This window comes from Micropterus salmoides, unplaced genomic scaffold (genome assembly GCF_014851395.1).
Source record: "Micropterus salmoides isolate LMB-PRFRI ecotype aquatic unplaced genomic scaffold, ASM1485139v1 Ms_hic_scaffold_7, whole genome shotgun sequence".
NCBI lineage: Eukaryota > Metazoa > Chordata > Actinopteri > Centrarchiformes > Centrarchidae > Micropterus > Micropterus salmoides.
In genome coordinates, this window is record NW_024044459.1 from 19230200 (window position 1) to 19250169 (window position 19970).

Genomic DNA, 19970 nt, shown 5'->3' on the forward strand with positions numbered 1-19970 from the left:
TCTATATATGATTTACCGCACTCGAAAAGCACATACTGTCTACCATATTTACTGTCTGTCTTCAGGTTTATTTTGGTAGTAACATTAGTAGCATTAGCAGTTGTCTGCACATGTTATCATACTCTCAGTTTTTGTATGATGGATCAAGTGTGTTATAATATATAACCTGTAGTTATGCTACACACTTCATTGGTTCATCAAACACATTGACATTGCAGTTCGAGGAGTCCTGTCAACAGTTTACAGACGCCTCCTTTATAAAAGTGTTCTTTGGGGGAAAATGCTATTTGGGCCGCAGGGGATTTTTTTTGCTGAAATACCGACAGCGGTCACTGAGCAAAATTGAAAACAAGGCTGAGCATCAGAAAGGGGGCCTTAAAGAGACAGGAGCTAAAATGGCTTGTTGAGCATAATAGGTTCTTTTTACAGGTCAAACCTAAGTACAGGGTGAAACCTATTCAAGTTTATTTATTGATTTGTTTAAAAATATATACTGTACTTCACAACATTTAATGATTTTTATGTTTGTTGACATTTATTTGAGCTGTAACAAACAGATATTCTACAACACTGCAGATATGCAGCTTATAATCAGTGTCTGCTGTTCTTAGCACAGTAGAGCACTGCTTTCATAGGATGTTACCCTGTGTCTCACAGGATCTCGTGTCTGCATTTTGCAAATGTTTGTTGAGCTTCTTCTCAGAACTCGGCACAGCACTGAAGCGTTTAACAGCTAGCAGGTCCCACAGCTTGTGCACGATAGATAATTCTGGAGATCTGTGTGTGGTCATCAATAAGATGGAAACTCACAGAAGCCTTTAAAAGGTTGGTTAGTGTCAGTTTGCCAGGCTGTGTCACAAATGCATATACATACTCTAAATTAACTCACAGGCAGAAAGGCATTTCCTGTTTCCAGCTGTTTTAGTCACAGGGGTTTCCCCCCTCCTTTTCTGAAATCATCTCTTTTCTCTGTGTTTGTTTTGTTTTCATAAATGATAGTTTGCCACGTCTAAGAAGCATCTTTTGGTGTACACTTTGCCACATGTCAAAACAAGACCAAAGCAGTGATGACATTTACTGTAGCTTTGTCTCTGTGTGATGTATTGGTGGTTTTCATCACATTCACTGATTGATTTTGTCTTTTAACTGCAGCTACAGAGTGTGCTGTGATGTTGAGCAGGCTTTGGTGTTAACCAAGCTCAAAAAGCCAAAGGGTAAATTTACTAGTCTAGTCACAGCTTAGACTAATGAAAACTAATCAGAGCATTAGTCTGTTGTTGCCTTGCGTGCCGAGTAGCAGTGTCACTGTTAAATCTCCATAAAATGTTTCCTGCTGAGAACTTTTTTGGATGGTGTAAGAGATTGTCATGTTGTTGGCCATTTAACCTAGTTGATCTTGAAGAAATTGAGTTACTGTTCCTATGAGTGCAGACAGATTTAATCTGTCTGTGCCTGTCACACATTTCTTTAGAATACAGTAATTTTCATGCATTAATGTATCAGCTTGTTTTTGTGCTTAACTACCTCAAAGAATCTGCAATATTCATGTCTTCTTTTAGTCTTTGGTTAGTCGATATGCCTCCTACACTATTTCCTGTTTGTTTGGGGTTTGTTTCAGCCAGTGACAACTTTTCTGCTTATTCCTTCATGATTAATACATCAACTCAACAATCAGAAAATATTTAAGTGTCATATGTAAAATATATTTGTTGGAGTAACTTGCATTTTTAAGTTTGGAACAAGAAAGATTCAGCTTGCCGTCCCCTGACTTCGCTTGACAGCTCACCACAGCACAGCAGGATGTCTTTTTCTTTCTTTTTTTTTTAAATATGTATGCTTGGCTCCCCACATGAGACCTCATGGCATATAACCCTGCAATACTTCCAGACGGGGCCAGCTGCAAGGCTGTATGTGCTTGCACACCCAGTCCCCCAAGATCCCCAAACCAGTAATCACAGTGGCTAAGTTCACTGCTGTCCTAGCCTCCGCCATCTATAAGGTCACTGGAAGCCGAGTTCAGTCTCTGTGTATATTCTGGCACAAACGGAGCATGCGTGTGTGTGTGTGTGTGTGTGTGTGTGTATGTATGTGTGCTTGTAGTGTTTTATATTTAGCAGCCCTCAACTCTTCTGCCAGCTGCAGCTCTAACCATGTGCGTGAGGTAATTCAGTTGATGATAGAGCCAGAGCTGCGTGTGTGTGTGTGTGTGTGTGTGTGTGTGTGTGTGTATGTATGTATGTATGTATGTATCAGAATTGGCAGGATTTTCCTGGCTGATTGCAATGCTGCTTAAGTTGGCCAACTGCATTGCTACTCTGAGTGCTCCCCCACTGGTGTGTGTGTGTGTGTGTGTGTGTCTGTCTGTGTAATCTTGGCAGGGCAGAGAGTTAAGGCCCTGAGTATGGCCTTAAAAGGAACGAGAGCTGTGGACTTGCATGCTCACATTTTAACATACACAAGAAAAAGCCCATGTGTTGATGCTCTAAAAGAAGTCATTTAAACACACAATATGTTTGGGTTGCTGTTATATATTGTGTTGGTGCAGTTTCTTTTTTGTGGATGTAAATTGGGGTTTCACACATCTGTGGCCTCTTTCTGTGACTGTGTGTAGATGTGTGAGCATGCAAGCCTGCCCGCTGCATACATCTATCGGTTGCACAGAAAATAATAATCCATGGGGTAGGGTCATATGTATTTTTATTTATGTCTTTGTGTGTGAGAATGTGCGTGTCTTTATGTGTGAGAAACGGCAGTAATATCAGTGAGCTGATTTAGCACAAAAGAGGAAGCTGCATGGAAACTGATAATGTATTCGCGTGAGAAAGCCCCAGTCAAGGCTCAGGGCAGAAGTTGAGCCATGTTTTAGATGCAGCGCTAATGTCGGTCTAAACACAGCTTTAACCTGCTTAATTCAGATAGCCTGGCATGTGAAAGCATATATTTTTTCATCTTTGTAGTCTAGGTGTAAATTACTGCATTTTTCCTGTCCAGGATTTTGCTCTGTTAACAAATCACTAGAAAAATCACATCTGCATACCGTGGTTTGTTTGCTTACTATAAAAAAAGTAGGAGTTGTGGTTCAAACTCAAACAGACAAAATTAATCTTCGTATGAGGCTAGAGCTTTCATTTATGACTACGCCATCTCTTTCATGCTTCAATATTAGCTGTGGACATATTAGTACTATGCAGATTCCTGTGATAGTTTAACACTGGCTATAGCATTTATATTGGCCCAAGAGTAAAGGTATGAAATAGTAAACTTAATGATGTTGGAGTGAGACTGCATAATTCAAACATGTTTTTCAATAGAAAAGAAAACAAGAAGAAAGTTTTATTTTTATTTATTTATTAAAAGTCATCCTAATTTAATTTTAGTGATTGGATGCAAAATGATGCCAATTCCCCTTCACGAAAACCTACTGCTAGGAAGGAATTATTGTTCATATAGCTTCTTAAATTGGCAGTTATATAAGCTGATTTTAGGTCTGTCTTTTGTTCTGTTTTGCAGATGGAATGAGAAAATAATCAAGTCTAGGCAATGTAACATTTGTTTTATTGCAGAAGTGAATCTTGTCATGTCAGCTGAAACGAGCAGAAGTCTCCATAATGTCCTCGATGTTGTCTGAGACTTTAACCTTAAATTCTCTATCTTGTCTCGGCCTCAAGTATCTCAATGAGGACAAACTGACACTGTGACCCGTAAACAATTAACATTCCTGTCTTGGTATCATTTAGTCCACACCTGGAAAAAGCTGAGGAGTAAGCGAATGTGTGGCATTGGTTCTATTATATCGCTTACTGTTCAGTATCTTAATGTGCAGGTTTCCTTAAGTCTTGGAGTTATCTCATAACCTTCCTCAGCTTTGACTCACTCTCACCCGAGGTAGTTGTTTCTACTTTTCATTTCATCTGTCGTTCAGTAGTCAAGGTTACAGACAAGGTTAGCATCTTGCCAGGAAAATCGTGGTATTCTGTCTTCCAGAGTCAATTCCCACAGACTGGGACAGTCTGATGGCGGATATGTTTCCCCAGACCTCCTGTAGACTTCATCTTAATCACACCCCTCTCATCTCATCCCAGCTGTGTGTGTGTGTGTGTTTGTTCCAGCCTTAATCTTTCCCACATGGTTACATTTCATGCTTGTGTGTACGTGTGCCTACACTATGTATCATGTTGCTCTGGGAGGTTTGTCCCTCTCTGTCTGTATGTAAGTGCTCTCCCTCTCTCTCTGTGCATTGACACGCACATTTTTACATATGTTGGCATGTATGGTAAAGCTTTGTCTTTGCCTTTCTGTCTCATCAGGGTCATGTGATACCTTATCTTGAGCTTTCAGTTAGCAGAAAATCTTAGAATTTCCAGTAATAGGCCGTCTTAAAAAGCCAAATGTGGAGTTACGCCTCATTAAATCAACAGAATTGCAGTTACACAGTTAAAGTCAAAATGTGTTTGAATATGTGCTTATGCGTATTTACATTTATTTTTACACTTTCTTTTCTCTGCATCTATGCTATGTTTTTCTTTCAGTGCACCTTTTTCTCTCTTACTGACAGTAAGACAGGAGTTTGCAACATCAGTGGAAAATACTTTTCCAACAACCAGACTCTGGTGTCCATCTGTTCCGTGTTACTTGTGTACTTGAGTCTCATATGGCAACATGCAGCGTTAATTTGGCTCTCGTTCCATACCACAACTAAAGCTCTGAACACATGGGCCCCAGTCAGCTGAACCAGAAACAGAGCGAAACCAACCAAGACACAGGAAACGCAACAGCAGGAGAGTTGAGGAAGACAGAAAGTGAGGTAGATGACCCAGCAAAGAGGAGGATGTACAGATTGAGATCGAGGTGTCTGCAGGGCCGTGGCAAGTTTCTTTGTTTGTTTGTTTGTTTTTTTTTTTAACTTGCGGTCTACAAACATGTGAGAGTCCTTGCGTGTAATTTTTCCTTGGGAGAGAGTCCCTGCTTGCACACAGTTAACTATTAATATGTATTGTATCATGAACAAGTGTCCAGCCCACATGGACTTACAAGACACCAAAAAATCACTCTTGCAGTAGTGATACAAGTATCAGACATGAACATAACCTCTTATATAACTTTGTCTCGGGTCCCATGCTTTACAAATAAAATCAGCCAAATAAAGACAGTAATACATTAAGTGGAGTTCATCTTCAGTCTCACCTAAATCAAGTATTTTCTCTTCATGGAAACCAGGAAACCAACACCTTCACATAAGGCTCTAAACTGTAGTTGTTTTTCATCTAACCTATTGGTTTGAAAGTTTAGGCTCAGGTAACCCAGATCGGTTCAATTCAAATACATCTTTTCTCACACCAGCATTTTATTTATATGGGACTTTTACAGTATCTTCCTGTGTATCTGACGTTAACCTAACACGATCGAGGTGAATTTAAAATTTCAGTGCCTCTGGATGGTAATTGCAATGCATATTTGAGATTTTTATTTTTATGGCAACCCTAGAGTCTTTATCAACTCAACGATCATGTGAACCAATTTAAAGGCCGTAACTTTGAGTGACTTGTAGAAGCTCTTTTACTGCAAAATGTAAACCAACCTTGGAAGTAAAAGTTAGGGCTGAAATAATTAGCAGATTAATTGATTACAGACACTACAGTACAGGGATTGACAACAGAAAATTAATCAAACTATTTTGATAATAGATAGAAACAGAAGCGACGACTGCTGCTTGCTTTTGGTGGCCATGGCCAAGTTGAGAGCCCATAGACATCCTTAAAGAAGCCACCAATTGTGGAATTGTGCAGTACTTCCAGATGGCCAGTCGGCCTCTGCTGACACCAGTATAGAGCAGAGATTTTCTCTTCAGAGAGATTTGGGTTTCATTTTGCATCATAACAGTCTTGTATCTCACCCACAAAGTCAAATCTTTTCCTCTTTCCAGGGATTGACTTTCATGAAACCTAGAAATCATGCCTTGAAGTTACTGACTGAGTCATGTAATGCATTGATAGATGTGTGCGTGGGTGCACATGCATACTTGTGTATGTGTATTCACCACGTGTGTAATACTTTATGCTGTGAATATCATGTAATAAATTAGTGTGTTCTAACGAGACATATTGTAAAAGTTTCTCCTGTGTATCTGCTTTGGTTTATTAAACTAGATTAACTAAACTGCAACCAACATTCTGCTTTTTAGTTTCGCTCTGCTGACGTGCTTGAACTTGTTCCCCACCTCCTAATATTCCATCACAGGAACCTTATTTTGTACAGCCCACAAAGATCTGAGAAAAATCGGGATAACAAAATCTCTATTCTCAAGCAGCAATCATCATTTGCCTCTGAAGGTAGATCACCTAAAAGATGTTCATGGTGAAGGTGCAGGTTGATGTAATGTTTGAAGTACAAAATAAATGACCTTTTTTATTTTTTTTAATAGCCTTTCTCATTTGGTCTCAGTCTGTACTCCAAAGCACAACTAATAAGCAGGCTGTTTCTTTTTTCATTGTTGGGTAGCTACCTAGCTAGCAGGATTACACAAAACCAATGCAGTCTAATATAACAGGCCTGCAACAGATTCTACTTTCATGAAGTTTTTAATTTCAGTTTAAAAAGTGGTAATGAATTATACCATGTTATACAGAGAAGTGTTTCTAATAGTTTGTCCACAATAGTTATATCACTAAGAGCAGTATAGAGATCTGAAACACCCTCAGTGAAATGCAGTACAATTCAAAAGCACTGTAAACTGCAGCCTCTAAATTGTCCATGAAGCTGAATCACAGGTGAGCAGTGAGGTGCTTGGGGAAAACGTGTGTGCAAAGGGAGCATTTTTAATGTGAAGTGAAAACAATATGAAAGCCTGAAATTAGACAAGGTACATAGTCTTGATGTTCAGAAATGTGTATCATGCCACTCGCATCCCACTTTTTTCAGAACAAGCGCGAAAAAAGTGCTTATCTTAGTTTCTTTAACCACAATAAAATTGTACGATACTTGGTATGGTATGACACCAGAATATATCATTTGCCCATTTTTACTTTGCGGTAAACTTACTTAAACATGAGCATTCCTCATAGATGATGAATCTTTTTGTTGGGGATGGTTTGGAGGCTGGCCACTGTCCATAGAGTTTCAGGTGACATTCTTTTTTTTATTTTTTTATTTTTTTTAATGTATAATTTTGCATTTTAATTAAAAGTCCTCACACACCACACTTGCTTGAAAGTGAGCTTGAGGGATTGAGACTAGAGTAGAAAACCAGTGTTTATCCAAAGTCAGCAGTAATGACTTTTGTCAGGAATACAGTGAGTCATAGAGAAATCCTACCAAGTTAAAAACCCACACATTTCCAAGGAAAGCACTTGGTGTAAATATAACCAAAGGCTTCAAAGAACGACAACCTCTCAGATGTTGTAGACCACATACAGTTGACCATTAGATATTATTCTTTTTCTTCAACTTCTCTGGGTTAGGGTAGACAAACCAAAGACCCATTATCTTACTTGTTCTGGTCTTGATTGTTGGTGTATGTTGATGTCCTGTGCTGTAACATGAGATTTAATATATGATGTGATTCATGTACAGATTTGTGATTGAAAAGCCTGTGTTGTGGGCAGAGTCCACAGATTTAAAGACGAGATCCATCTTGGTGACTATGTTTACTTGAACTTCTGTTGACGATGATTTGGCATTATATAAATACAATTGAAATTGAACCAGAGGCTTGTCCACACTGTTTTCAGTACAAGAGAAATGCTGACCTTGAATGGGTATATAGGAATATTTTGAGGAACTGAACCAGACTGTGGATGAGGCCGTCAGAGGACGCTGTGAGGGAAGCCTCGCCCGTCTCTTGGAAATGACTAAGTTAGTCATCAATGCTCCGTGGTGGTTTGGCCCTTGGGTTGGATAAGCTGCAAGGTCTAGATATTGTTGGGCTGCCTTGTGTGACATGCCTCTTTTGTGTGGGGTTTGAGACCAGTGCCTTTTGACTTGCAGAAGTGATTGTTGGTACTCATTTTTAGAGAAAGGGGACCATTTATCAGGGTATGACACTGTTCAGCCTTTCAAGGACAGCTGTTTCCAACCAGGATGTCTAGGAGAGGAGGCTCTGGCTTGTGGTCAAACCTCAGATTTCAGGAGGAGCAATGCTGATATTCTTGTTGTGGAACAGTTGACCTGCTATTTAGCCTTGCAAGGATACAGGATGGTATCATGCGCGTTTGACCATTCAGTTTGCTTTGTGGTGTTCCTTGGATTGGTGGTGTTCCACAATGAAGTGGAATCAGAGTTGTGTCTGTATTCTCAGCAATAAGTCAAATGTGAACTTTGTAGGTCTTTGCGCCAAGGTTTTGGCTTGTCACACATAGACATAATCTAGCCGTAATGTAGATGTAGCTGAGAGGGGAGAGTATACCGTTTGGTGAATTCAGGGTTGCCTATTTACTTTTTGCTGATTATATCATTTTTAGTGGTTTAATCAGAATTTGGCATCCTGTGCAAACTAGAGAGGATTTTAGCTGAGTATGAAGTGGTGATTTGGATGGGATTCATCGCTCCGAGTCTGAGCCAATGATAATCCATGCAAGCCAAGCTTCTAGGAGACCCTAGGGCAGATCCAGAACATGCTGGATGGAAAACACATCCTTTTGGGCCAGAGAACACCTCGGGATCCTCCAGGTAGAACTGGAGGACATGGCTAGGGGTGGGTATCAAGAACTGGTTCCAAGTTGGAATCTGTATCAAATTTCCAGGGACCATGGATTCGATAAGACACGTGCATTTCTGTTGAGCTTATCGGTTTCTAATTTTCTACATATTTCAGTCGCACTCCTGATTGAACTGCAGTGAATATTTTACAGTCCTTAAAAGTTGCACTTATCTGGTAGGACCTGCTACGCGAACCTAGTGGCACTTCATATGTTACACAGTACGTCGTCAATGCATGCGAGAGGAACCTTACGTTACTTGTGTTTACATCCCTGACCATGGCAGGCTGCAGCAAATGCTCAAAACTTTGCTTAGCTTCACTAAAAAAGATCACAACATAGAAAAATGCACTACCTGGAGTAAGGATATGTTGTCGAAGGGGAGGAACCACCTCCAGTATGACGAAGCATTAACTTCAACACAACATGAATCTGAAGGAATGCACCATGTTGCGGTCTCCCAGCTACAGTGACACCTCAGATACAGACAATGCTAACAGTAGCAATGTCTCATGCTCAGGTACAAAACACACATGAGCAGACATTCACCTTTTTATATTGAAGGTAAACAAATGTCTACAAATGATTCCTATATATACACTGCTCAAAAAAATGAAGGGAACACTAAAATAACACATCCTAGATCTGAATGAATGAAATAATCTCATTAAATACTCCTTCCTTTACATAGTTGAATGTGCTGACAACAAAATCACAAAAAAAATTATCAATGGAAATCAAATTTATCAACCCATGGAGGTCTGGATTTGGAATCAAACTCAAAATCAAAGTGGAAAACCACACTACAGGCCGATCCAACTTTGATGTAATGTCCTTAAAACAAGTCAAAATGAGGCTCAGTAGTGTGTGTGTGTGGCCTCCACGTGCCTGTATGACCTCCCTACAACGCCTGGGCATGCTCCTGATGAGGTGGCAGATGGTCTCCTGAGGGATCTTCTCCCAGACCTGGACTAAAGCATCCGCCAACTCCTGCACAGTCTGCAACGTGGCGTTGGTGGATGGAGCGAGACATGATGTCCCAGATGTGCTCAGTTGGATTCAGGTCTGGGGAACGGGCGGGCCAGTCCATAGCATCAATGCCTTCCTCTTGCAGGAACTGCTGACACACTCCAGACACATGAGGTCTAGCATTGTCTAGCATTAAGGAAGAACCCAGGGCCAACCGCACCAGCATATGGTCTCACAAGGGGTCTGAGGATCTCATCTCGGTACCTAATGGCAGTCAGGCTACCTCTGGCGAGCACATGGAGGGCTGTGTGGTCCCCCAAAGAAATGCCACCCTACCCCATTACTGACCCACCGGCAAACCGGTCATGCTGGAGGATGTTGCAGGCAACAGAACGTTCTCCACGGCATCTCCAGACTCTGTCACGTCTGTCACGTGTGCTCAGTGTGAACCTGCTTTCATCTGTGAAGAGCACAGGGCGCCAGTGGCGAATTGGCCAATCTTGGTCTTCTCTGGAAAATGCCAAACGTCCTGCACGGTGTTGGGCTGTAAGCACAACCCCCACCTGTGGACGTCGGGCCCTCATACCACCCTCATGGAGTCTGTTTCTGACTGTTTGAGCAGACACATGCACATTTGTGGCCTGCTGGAGGTCATTTTGCAGGGCTCTAGCAGTGCTCCTCCTGCTCCTCCTTGCACAAAGGCGGAGGTAGCGGTCCTGCTGCTGGGTTGTTGCCCTCCTACGGCCTCCTCCACGTCTCCTGATGTTCTGGCCTGTCTCCTGGTAGCGCCTCCATGCTCTGGACACTACGCTGACAGACACAGCAAACCTTCTTGCCACAGCTCGCATTGATGTGCCATCCTGGATGAGCTGCACTACCTGAGCCACTTGTGTGGGTTGTAGACTCCGTCTCATGCTACCACTAGAGTGAAAGCACCGCCAGCATTCAAAAGTGACCAAAACATCAGCCAGGAAGCATAGGAACTGAGAAGTGGTCTGTGGTCACCACCTGCAGAACCCCTCCTTTATTGGGGGTGTCTTGCTAATTGCCTATAATTTCCACCTGTTGTCTATTTTGTCAGATTGTCAATCAGTGTTGCTTCCTAAGTGGACAGTTTGATTTCACAGGAGTGTGATTGACTTGTAGTTACATTGTGTTGTTTAAGTGTTCCCTTTATTTTTTTGAGCAGTGTATTTTTCTGAGATACGAGTCCACAGTGACACCCCTCTGGTAAACTCCTTTTACTTTAGCCATGAAGGGGAAGATGTGCACGGAGAAGGGGGATGGTGGAATATCTGTGGTGAAGGGGTTGGAATCAGAATCGAGATTCAATAAGAATTGGATTCGATATCTAGAATCAGAATCGACAAAATTGAAACGATACCCGACCCTAGACGATAAGACGTGCATAAGAAGTAATCAGGGCTACCTTGCATAGACTGCTGCTTCCGCAGCTAGATGGGGATAAGATGGATGGATGGATGGATGAAAGATGCCATGTCTGTTAGGGCTGGACCATTACATTAAGTGGAAATATTTGTGGATATCATTTTATACACATTTCTGTAAATTCATTGTGCATAAAGGCTTGCTAATATCAAAAAAGAAAATTGAACGAAAAGCAGAGGAAGTTAAGCTAAGATGTGGTGAAGAACAAAGCTCGCAGAGGATACAGTTTACAACAGCAGCCAGCTTTTCACATCATTTGTTACATTTGTTTATATTTGTTGACTTCTCATACGGAGTGGAAAACTTGTTCACAGTGTTGAGGAGTGTTTTTTTGTTGTTGTTTGTTTGCCTGTGTGTGTGTGTGTGTGTGTGTGTGTGTGTTTTACTGTGACAAAAATCTATAGAAACATCTAAAGGAAGTAGAGTGGTTAGAGTCATGTGGTCAAGATGTTTGTCAGATCTCTCGCTCAGTCTCTTTCTAGTTCAGTGTCTTTTTCTGCAGAAGGGGTTGTCATGCTGTCTGTGCCTGCATTAACGAATGCTCAACATCATATTTATTATTATAATATTTAATTGTTCATGCATCGCAAATGTGTGCTCTTTTCCCCCTGTCATAATGTCTTTGTTGGACTCTTATCGTGTGTGTGTGTGTGTGTGTGTGTGTGTCTCTCTCTGTGTATAACCACAGTGCCAGTGCACATGACCTTGCTGAGTTGCATGTGGAAAGCCCCCAAAGTAAAGCTGTTCAACACCATCATCACCCAACAGTTTTCTCATGGCCTCTGTTCTTATTCATAAACGCCCATACACACCATCACACACACCTGCAGCACTAGATTACCAAGCACCATTATGTCAAGGTCAGAGTAAGGGTAATTGTCGATAATGTAATAACGTAATACTAGAAGTACTCCCTTTTTTATTTGCAATACCAGATGGTGTTTGTAGTCATGAAAACAAGTGTGGCACACACAGTCCAACTGTTGTGACTCCTGATGAATGACCATATTTTTCAATTTATGGCACTCTGTTTGACAGTGCTTGCTTAAGGTTTTTCCACTGTAAGACTCTCCTTAGACAAATAAAATAGTATCTACACTCAGTTGGTATTAGTCAGCCTACCTTCATTGTTATAAATGGGGAGGACAAATTATAGAAACACCTTCAGTATAACGCAATACAAAAACAAAACTGAACATTATAATCTTCATGAAGGCAGGACTGGGTGTATTGAATAGCTATGCTTCACTCTGTCTCAGAGCCAGAGTTTCTGGGGCCCAAACAGTAATGATAAATATTAAAATTTTACAATATAAGATTTAGATGATATTAAAATGAACACAGAAGTTTATTTTGATAACTTTATCGTCTGGTAGTGGTTTTAGGGGTCTTCATTTGCTTATGCTTCAGGTCGGCTCTGCTCTAAAATTGTTTCTCATGTACGAAAAGTCTCGGGGCTACAAATACACTTCCTCTGCTTTTAAATTTGGCTACTGTTTCTGTGCGAATTCATCTTTGCACATGCTCTTACGCTATAATACACATTTGATTATTGTCAACAAATGGATTACTATGTGCATGTAAACAAAATCTGGTACAACTACCCCCTTTTGGTTTGTGTTAGGGCAGCTTAAAAGCACTGAATTCAATTTTCCACAAAAAGGCCTTAGAAGTTTTGAAAAGCCTTAAATTTAATTAACAAATGTTTTGAATTTTGTCTCTTTCTTGCTGTAGACAGTAATATTAGTTTTAAAATGTGATTGCTGTGCTGATAATCGATTAATCGGGTTTTTTTTTTTTTTTCTTCTAGCTTCTCAGATGTGATACTTTTCTGTTTTTGTTCTTGTCTTTGTCATATATGACTGTTAGTTGGACAAAACAATCCAAATTGAAGACATCCCTGCGACCTCTTAGAAATAGTTGTTGTTTTTCCACAATTTTTTAAGCATTTCATAGACTTATACAATTAAACAATTAGTTGAGAAAATAATTGCAGATTAATCTATACTAAAAAAATAATTGTTGTTCGCAGCCATTATATACTTAATAAATAATTGTAGGCTTTATTGTGTCAACTGGTTTTCCATCATAGTTGGACCATTATAATTGTGGAAAACATTAAATTTCATTTTGTGTGGAATTAAAATGGACGTTAAAAGTGGATTGCATAAATGAACCCTGCAGACGTCCTGTGTGTACATTTCTGTATATTTTTACTCCCTCCTCTTCTCTCCATGCTTTTCCACTCACTTCTACTCAGCAGGGCTAGAGATGTGACTCAGAATAAAGCTTAGCCCCCTCCCCTCATTCTCTCCGGGCAACTCTTTATCCTGGTTTCCATTACAAGGCCAGCTAACATTTATTCATTATCTGTGCCTCTCAGTTTCCTCTAAAAGAAAAGCCTTTTTTTCTCTTTTTTTTAATTTTTTTTATTCTGTTGCCAGCTGAGATGAATTGTTAATTGGGCTGTAGCTTCTCACTAAGCAAACCGTTCCTTTTTATCCTGTGTTATAAACATTTAGAGAGTTTGCTTTGACTCTTGTGTGGAAAATGTTATCTGGATAGATCTTCTTCCCTATATAAACCTGGTTCTGGCTCAGTGGTACCAGGAACTGTGGTCATAAGGGGCAAAACTGCACAGTGAGGCTTATTCAGAGACAATGGTGTGGCACAGGGGCAGAAGGGAAAGGAAGGACAAGAGAAGGCTTTTCTTTCCCAGCTTCTGGGCATTTCCCGGTGCCAGAAGTCGGTTATTGTTTTAGAAACAACAACCTACCGTAACCCCGCCCCCCGCTAATCATTCAAAACATAGTCGCTCGGTGACGGCGATGTCGTCAGCAACAGAAGTGGTAAGACAGAAGAAAACAGGGAGAAGATAAGGAAGGTTTGGGTTCGGCTAGCTGACCATTTAACGTTAGCTGTATCGGTGCCTTTTGTTGTTCAACATGTTCAGCTTTTCATTAAGCCGACGTGCTTGTCAGTCACTTTTTAACAGGCTACAGCAAACTTTCAAATGTTATACAATATGATTATTGACAAGTTAGTACGTAGCATTAACAAATTAGAGGAAAATATAATTTTTCTTGCACAAGCATTAAATAAAACAACCCACAGAAATGAAACAGCTGTAACTGGATTTAATATTCAACTAGTGGTAAAATAGTATACTATTATATGAAAATATAATGTATAATCTGTTTTACTAGTTATTGTTATATTGTTTATCGTTTAACTTTGTTCAAGTTTAACTTTGTTCAAGTTGAGAAATACACATTTCAAAATATCAGTATTTTCTGCATTTTCCTTTATAATCAAGAAAGTTTGTGTTCAAATGTCTGGTGCTGTTATCTTTATTGGTTCAGTTTATTCTTAGAAAATCAATTTCTGTATCTGCCTGAAAAATATCAGTGATGACACAGTGATGATTAATATCATTAATGTTGGGGTTAAAAGTGAGTGCCAAGGCTGCGCACCCTTTTGGGTGAAAGAACCGCACTTTAAGATAGCTTACCAGAGAATAAGTAAGTGTGTAGCAGATTTAAACAAATAAACATACAAATCTGGATCTCCGGCTTCTCATCTTTGAGGTCTGATACCTCGGGTTTAATATATAAAATAACCTGTACCCATCCAATGCTGGCAAGTGTATGAGCCAGAGATGCTCACAAGTCAAAGTCAAGTTTCAAGTCTCTGAGCTAGAGTCCAAGTCAAGTTTTAGGTCACTCGTGGTTATAATGAATGTTGTATCACCTGCTGCGTTCAAACCAGGCTGCTTATAAAACTGCATATCTTTAAGGGATTCTGTAACTGTAACCTGTTTTTACTTACAGAGCACAACCATGTAATGTACAATGCAATGACAGCTTATTAACTAATGGACTCTATTCCGAGTCTCAAACTTGAGTCCCCATCTCTGGTATGAGCCACTAGAGATTAAGATGTTTATTCATTTGGAAGAATTGTAAATACTGATACTAAATAATGACTATAAATAAAAAAACTAAAAACAACATGGTCTCCAACTAAATATCAGCCTAGCCTTGCTCAAACTGTTGGCGGTTAACTGGTTGGTTATTTACAAAACCAAACGACACCTAGTGATTCAATCGGATATGTAGATGGTCCGAATAAGCAATATTTGGCCACTGTGTTGGATCACTGATCCACTTGGACACTGGGCATGATGGCTGGCCAATCAACCTTAATTTTAAGGTATCATGCTCAGATTCAGGCAACATTGCAAAATAACTATTGGACATGTCTATAAAACAAAGGTTTGTTTAACCTGAAATTAATTAGTACACATTGTCAAAATTGTAATCCAAACCCAAATCAAATTGCAATGACATGTATAGGATCTTTTTTTTCCCTCCAAAAGGGGAGCGGTCATGACATTTTACAAGGCAAGATAGAAATTCATAACATAAGCAAAGAGTTAAGAGTAGAAAGGGAGTAAATGCTTGATTGTGTAGAAAGAAATGCTGAGGAAGATTACGTTTACTACTCTTTTCCACATGTGTACAGTTGCTGAACACACAACACACCCTTAACTGACCATCGCGCACGCACACACACACACACCCACCCCCATAACTGACACATGCCAAGTCCTACACATGTGGATGAGTTTCACACGTGTAAAATCTTAGATACACAAAATACAGATGCAAGCAATTTTCCATCTATTGCTGAGTGAATTTTAACTTAGCACTCTGACCAGGTTTCATGCCACCAAACTAATAAAAGGCATTAACATTCTTATTATTACATTATTGCGATACAACAACATGCACTGTTTACAAATGACGGAAAGCTTTATTGCAGTAGATTTCCAAAATGATGCGTCACACAAAATTTTTTAAAGACAAAAACTATTTGAAAATGTTTTTGTTTTCATGGTCGTTTAAGCAAATGTGTATGTGTACATTGCTCATGACCACACACAATCGCACAATCTATCACCTTACTCCACCGAATCACCTTTGGGTGGATTAAAAGATGTTACCAGTCATCATGAAATCTAGTCTTACTTTGTTGGGTGATTTTTATCTTGTACAGATGAATTATATATTATAAGAGCAAGATTTAAATTGAATCACAATGAAACAGTAGTCAGTGCAGAAATTGACTATTATAGTATCACACTGACTTAGTAACATCTTCTCATTCATATCAGCAGAAATTTCTTTATAGAAATGTGTTTTTTGGGGGGCGTTTTTGTGTTTTTATTTGATAGCAACTGTAGCAAGGACACAGGAAATGCGAGAGGAGAGAGGAAGTCCCCACCCGGACTCAAAATCGGGGACGTTCTGACCACATGGTCAACATCCCAGATCATTAGGCTGCCAGGACGACCTGAAAATAATATCTCATGCAGTTAGGTTAACATAGCCACCTTCACTTGCGTTACCTCTCCATTACCGTGGGTACATGTGTAAGTGTTTTTGTGGTGCTTAAAGCATAAAAAATGTCTTGTGCTGGTTACTCAAGACAATTCACAGACCTCACTGACAGTAATTTTCAATGGGACTATTTCTTTGCTAGAGAGCAGTCCCAGTAAAAAATGTAGTTCCAATGAAAACTGTTCAGTCAGGCCTGCAGATCATCTGGAGTAACATGGATATTTGGAAGGAAATATTACAGTTGAGTTTTTCAAACGTCAATTTTCATTTCCAAAACGCTCTGCATGAGCTGAGTGTCAGTACATACATAAAATGAACATTATTATGCAACTTTACACAACAGACAATGTCTGAATTATCTCCCAATGTACTATTATCTATTGAAATAAATATACAGTTGCCTTTAAGTCTATCCTCCATTGATATGAATAGGGTGGACAAAACAATAGAAACACCAGTCGGTGTGTATATATAACGCAGTACAATTCAACAGCACCACAAACTGCAGCCTCCAAAATAACAGTGAAGTTGAATCAACATCTTTTAAAAAGTTTCACCAAAAACATTATAACCTACATGAAGGTAAGGCCTCCTGCGGGATCACTGTATTAGACAGCTATATATTTTTAGTGTACCTAAACAAACTGTAAACTGAGTGTACAGTATAGCTGTTTAAAAACTTTAAATGTTACAGTAGTACAGGTAAGCAGTCCTCTAAAGTTCTTCTGTTTAGCCTCATACACTGTCCTGACTCAGTAAGATGATTTTATTGGTATTGGTGACATTACAATATATTTTTATGACTTAAAACAGTTTTTCTTGTTGTAATGTAGTTTTCTATCACAACTTGTCGTTACAATCATAGGCTAGAGGCTGAATGTATAATTTTTTTTTTTTTTTTAACAAATTCAAAAGTGTTAGCTCTTTCCCTTTTTTCTGCTCTGTCAGGCTTGCTAATTGGTGTATTTTTTGTGTGCAAAACCACAGCTAATTCATTTACAAGGAAGTGCACTCAGTTCTGTGAATCTTGAGTGTGCTAACTTCTGCATGATTGGCTCGTATGTCAGTATTTCTGAGAAGTATGCAAGGAGGGCAGCGCATTGAACTGACACATTTATTCATTACTGAAGGCTGCGTCTCTGACAGCTGACAGGTTTCTTAGAACACACTCATCTCTATCAGTGTTTGTAACCCCACATCTTGTGCTCAGTGTGTGTGTGTGTGTGTGTATTTCCCACATCCTCCATGATGCCACAGATAGAGCGGATTGTGAATGTGATCAGTTCTAGTGATCTCCTGGCTTGTACTCCACCTGTAGAAACAAGTGTGTTCAAAGGTGACTGAGTTTTACTCAGTGGAAGTATGTTTTTAAAATATTTTCTTTGACTCTGAAAGAGCTGATCTGGAAAAAAAAAACACTTAAACATTTTGTTAATGTTATGTTTTAGATTGGAGTCAAAGTCTTCTTCCAAAATTAAAAGAGACCCAGCACAAACCACCAAGCTCTAAAGAGGTTCATACAAGCCTTTTCTGCCTTATTACTGTTTTTTTTTTTTTTTTTTAAACTTGAGGGACATGCATGTCTGCTTTGTCATGGAACGTCTGATAATTTAGAAGTAAATGTAGCTATATATGACAGAAACACACAAGTTGTGAAGTGTGTAAGGAGCATTCCTCCAAACCAAATTGAATGTTTTCTCAATTAATCAGGATTCCGTGCATGATGACTAACATTGGGTAATCCTTACAGCTGCACATTGCAATTCTAATTTTGGAAGACGTTAACCACCAATGCTTACCACTAACTAGGCTTTAGATCTTATGGATTGCTGCATATTTAGGAAGAATAGTGTTGCCACCCTGTCATGGAGGAAACCCGGAGTGAGCTAAGTTCAGAGAATCTATTTCTGTCCCAACAACTATGGAGGAAGACCTCAGGAGTGTTATCTATGTGACACAAGCAGCAGGTGGTGAAGTCTGGCATTAGAGTAGAGGGGTGAAAACAATGCCAGCTGCTGCAGATCAGCACAGTGTTAGCTCCAGCTATTGTATAAACACATTAAAAAAAGAGGAACACATTTTTCCAGGCAGAGCTACAAGCTGTTCACCTCAGCCAGATTAGAAAAATCCCCCCCGTAATACAGGCTGACTTAAAAAAAATGTCAACCGCTCTCATGAAAAGATCTCTTTTAGTACTTTTAGACTTCCCCAGCCTGTCTGTGTCACTCAACACCAGGCCCATTTGTTGCTCCTGTGTCACAGGTCTTAAATATATATTCTAGATTTTAAATAAGTTTTTATTTAGTTTTTTTTTTTAATCCTAAAACAGCTGTTAGTGAAACTTGAGTAAATAATGTAATTGTTGTTTTCATCTGCAGATTTGGTATACTGGTTGATGTGTTTAATAGTTTTTTGGGCAACAATGGAGCTCTTTGCCACTGAAGAATAAGCTGTATAAGGCTTTAGCAATACAAACGATACTTGTTAGTAGGATCATTTTACTGTGAATTTGGCTCTTTTGATGGGTTTTGTCGATAATAATAAAAATGTGGAATATTAAGGATGCAGCAAGGAAAATAAAGTCATCAGTGATCCCAACCTGAAACCGGGAAGCACAGACGTGTTGGTCAGGTCTCCCTTGCCTGATGAGGCCCTGATGGGTGATGCTGTAAGTCTTTAAATGTGTGTGTTCTGTAGGATAATTGTGCATATACTTTTCCAAAATCTGTTCAGAGACCAGTTTGGTAACCCTGCACTGCACATGCACCCCGGACAGCATTGGCTACGGCGACCCTCGGAGGGGTAGTGGAATGTTGAGTGTGTCTGTCAGTTGCCATGGCGATGGCCTTGCGAGACGGACCCTGGGAAGATTTTGGACTCCAAACATCCTGTGTGTCACACGTGTGTGTGGGTGTGTGCGCATAAACTGTAGATGCGTTTGTGACTGTGTGGGTGAGAGGTCGCATTTGTTGCAGAGTCTCTCTCGCTTTGTCTGTGTGTGAGCTACTTTCATCAAGTGTCTATGGCTGCGCGTGTGTGTGTGTGTGTAGTAAACTTGTGTGTGAAGCAAGTTGTTACTTTGATTAGTGAACATGTAACATTAGCGCCTTTTGTCTTTTTTTTGATTATTTGACAGGAATAATTCTCATTCATCTAAGAACAAAAGTTTAGTCTTATACGTGTACTGCATTAGTAGGCCCAGTAGGTCAGATATCATTCATTTGGCAATGTGTCAAAATATTTCAATATCTAATATAGAGCTACAACTAAAGAGTCCCAACATTTCTCAAGATGACTATAGGGGAATGCGTATAAAATGATAGACTATGTCTCATATCTCCATTTGATGATATGATGCAACAATAAAAAACACCATCACAATCAATTAGAACAAGCTAGAATTAGCCCAAAATGCTAATCATCAACTCTCGCCCTTGGCCTGGTGTTAAAAACTCGC

At 39.7% G+C, this 19970-nt stretch overlaps 1 protein-coding gene across 3 annotated transcripts in view; it reads left to right on the forward strand.

Annotated features, from left to right (window-relative positions):
• sh2b3 (SH2B adaptor protein 3) overlaps positions 1–19970 on the forward strand; it is a 52160-nt gene that overhangs the window by 16761 nt on the left and 15429 nt on the right. The window lies entirely within an intron of this gene.